Below are 3,676 nucleotides of genomic sequence, written 5' to 3'. Positions count from 1 at the left end.
CCTAATTCCTACTCTTTCCCTACTTTCAGGGAAGGTAGCAACATTAGTTACATATACATTTCCCATTATAAATGTAAGAGTTCAGATTTCTCATGATGTCTTTTGCTACACCTGTAAAACAGTGGGATAGGAGAGGGATCAAACAGATGCTTTCTCAGACCCTAAAAATTTCTGTGCAGTGTATGGGGTGATTTTTAAGCTATTATCCTAAAGTGGGCATAGTATCCAGTCACTTTCAGAATCAGTGAATTTTTTAACACAATAGTTTTAGGTTTGTTTGTTGTTGTTATTGCTTTTTAAGTGAAAAAAATTTGTGCATTGTGGCAGCACTTTGTTGTTTTTTTTAACTCCCATAAAGTTCTTTATTTTGGACTGCACACTACATACACATGCATTACCCATACTAAATTGTATAGATCCATATATAGAGATTTGTATAGTTTTTTACCTCTATTTATTTATTTATTTGTTCGCTTGCTTGTTTTCAATGGCACTCTGTGAAAAATGGTTTGAAATGTTTAAGCTGCCTCATTTCTATTTGCTAGGTTATAGTTGTGGTGCCAACTACGGAGGGAGGAAGCTTCCTAACCTAATGTACTTGTCTCCATGCTTATATAAACTGAAAGATTGCTATGATTAAAAAACACAACAAAATGGTGTAGGCATTTTTGAGATCAATTACATTTTCCACAAAATTAATTCATGAGACACAACAAAAGAAATTAAACAAAACTTCACTATGCATTACTTATCAGCATTGTTCATTATTTCATCTATGGTTATCTATCTGACTACTGACAATAACATAACTTAAAAAAAACAAGTTTTGAAGGATCAAATTCTGTTACTAATCTGCTATTGCAGATCTCAAGCAATGGTGTTTGATTACACGTGTGAATAGTACAACAAATGCTGTCTTAAACAAATGCTATTTTTAAGTAACCATGTGCTTCTATTTTGACCTTGCCTGAAATAAATGTTTTTCAATTTTTTCTTTTAAATTTTTTTCAATTTTTTTTTCAAATGTTAATTCTACTTTTTTGCAAGGCTATTTAATTTTCATTTATTTATTTATTTACTTGCAACTAGTTCTAAAGTAGCAGAAAGGCAGGTCTTAGAAAAAAATAATGAAAAAGGAAAAAAAAATCAAATTAATTTTGTTCTTAGATATACAACTCCCAGGAGCAAACTGACACATTAGTTTGTGTTAAGGATTGCTGACTTTGGGCACAGTTGACTAAATGATTCTGGATTCTGGATTGGTAGAAACTCTTTAAACCTCTTTAAATATCAAATGGTTCACTGAAGGATGCGGACTTTAGATTTGTTAATAGTTCTGCAAAATCTCTGCAAAAAAAAAAAAAAAAATTACTGAGAATCAATCTTTGTCCAAAAGGTAAGTGAATTTTGGAAACATAGGTCCTTATGAACTTCCTCTGTGGATAGCAGCCTAGTGATGTTGCAGACAGAAAAACAACAACAACAAAAAACACAAAACGTGATGTGCCATTTTATGTAATGGCTGAATCAAACAACAACTCAAAGGAAACAAATTAATACTGAGGGAAAGGCTCACTCCCTTTTCATTTTCTCTTCTTTTCCCAGACATGATATCCTGTCCCTTCCCTTGTTCCAGATTTGGTATTTATTTGTTTATCTAATTCACTTTATTCTGTTAGATAAATGAGAAGAATGAACCTAATGTATCATGAACATGGTAGCAAATACTCTTTATTTTTCTCTTCCCAACTTAGTTTTCTGCCAGCTACCGATTAAAAGGAGTTCACCATCTGACTGAGTGCTGGAGCTATCATGAAATAAATGACAGGAAGGAGAGAGGTAGGAGATAGAGATTCTCCTTCCTGATGGCAGCAAGCTGCTCTTCCAGCTGAATCCACCTCCCTGCACCAAGCCAGAGGTTGTGAACTGGTGTCCTGAGACCATGCTCACACTGGAGGTTATCAACACAGGATGGTATCAGGAGATCCCTGAGCCAGCTCATGCCATGCAAATGAAAGCATATAATCAAGCATTTTCAGCACAGTGCATGAGCCTCAAAGCACAGCAACGTTAGCTCAAACAGGAATTGTGAAGGTGAGCAGCTGGTAAGAAACCAGTGCTCTGCTTCTATTTGGATACAGCATAGATATTTTTTTTCCATCTCATTTTTTTAAAGCCGTTGCCTTTCAAGCAACTGGGTAAGTACAAAGCATAAAGAGTTTCTTTGCCCTTAGGCCCAGTGTTTCATGAATTCTCCCGAGCAATAGAAGACTGGAGTACAAATCTTTGGTGCCAGGAAATACAAGCAAATTACTTCAAGACAAAAGGTTGGAAAAGACCCATCTCTGAAGGACTTTAAGTTGAGCAGTCACCTGGCATGAGCACTAGCAGGAGTTCAAGTGCTAAGCAGAATTGGTAAGAGAATTAGGATTTCACAGTGATGTTCAGCTTTTCTTGAGAATGCTCCCAACTCTGATTTGGAATCATCTTTCTCATTAAAAACTGCAAAGCGTAGGAATACAATTTCAATCTTGGCTGTACTCAAGATCTCCAAGCTCATTGAAATATATACAGGAATTGTTTTTTTCATACTTTCTAAACAAATAAAAATTATTTTATCTTTTCATTAGAAACAAAAATACTAAAAATTATTAAAAAAAAAAACAAACAAAAAACCATATAACAAAGGACCAGAAGCTATATGCCTGAGTGAAAAGTTAAACCCCATTGTCATGGTTTTATGATTTTTGGTTATCGGTATTCCACATCACAACATCATGCAGTGTACTGGGAGTTAAGGAGCAAATGCTTTAGTTCCGGGTACCTGTCTGGAAGAGAAGAAGAACTACGTTCCCCAAGAGCCTTTTCGAGTACTGTTATCATTCCTGCTCAAGGGAACAGATATAAGGGCGCAGGTCATCTGACTTGTCCCTCTTCTCGTCTCACCGTGTTCAGAATATTGGCAGTCCGCCTGGACTTTCAAGGTCAAGTTTTTCAGTGAGCACCTATGAAAGAGATAAACTTTCACAACGAAGCTCTCCAAGACCAGAGAGATTCCTTCTAAAAAGCTAAAAAGCAGCTTTTGCCCGCATTCTCTACCAAAAATGTCAACGGTTTAAGGGCTGGTCCGGCCCGGTTCCGCGACTAGTGGGGCGGAGAGATTTCGCAAAATCCATGCCTCCGGGAAGGGAAACAGGGGACCCCAAAATAATTAAAAACAGCGGCAACGATCTGAGGAGAAACAAACTAATTTACTAAATATAGTATCGAAATGTAAGATAACACACTATAATGCAATATAAATCAACAGTAATTGAGAGAAAGACTGTCCAAGAGCCAAAGGCCTTACACTAATACTGAAGCCTTGCATGCAGTCGGGCGCAGCAGTAGCGAGCCGATCCAACAGGGAACACGGCGAGACGAGAAGAGGGACAAGTCAGATGACCTGCGCCCTTATATCTGTTCCCTTGAGCAGGAATGATAACAGTACTCGAAAAGGCTCTTGAGGAACATAGTTCTTCTTCTCTTCCAGACAGGTACCCGGAACTAAAGCATTTGCTCTTTAACTCCCAGTACACTGCATGCTGTTGTGATGTGGAATACTGATAACCAAAAATCATAAAACCATGACACCCATTTAGTGTTCAATAAAAACAAAACAACCTACCATAATCAT

At 37.1% G+C, this 3,676-nt stretch overlaps 1 long non-coding RNA gene across 1 annotated transcript; it reads right to left on the bottom strand.

The window, feature by feature from the left end:
- Positions 1–455: 455 nt before the first annotated feature.
- On the bottom strand, positions 456–3,411 carry LOC121110675. The gene is made up of 2 exons (XR_005849631.2): positions 3,350–3,411; positions 456–3,005 (listed from the first exon to the last, which is right to left on the bottom strand). It is a non-coding gene; the product is annotated as an uncharacterized LOC121110675 (long non-coding RNA).
- Positions 3,412–3,676: the final 265 nt, after the last annotated feature.

Source organism: Gallus gallus, chromosome 1 (assembly GCF_016699485.2).
Source record: "Gallus gallus isolate bGalGal1 chromosome 1, bGalGal1.mat.broiler.GRCg7b, whole genome shotgun sequence".
In the NCBI taxonomy this organism is placed as follows: domain Eukaryota; kingdom Metazoa; phylum Chordata; class Aves; order Galliformes; family Phasianidae; genus Gallus; species Gallus gallus.
Note: the sequence above shows the minus strand (reverse complement) of the source record. Positions and strands in the feature narration are given on the sequence as shown.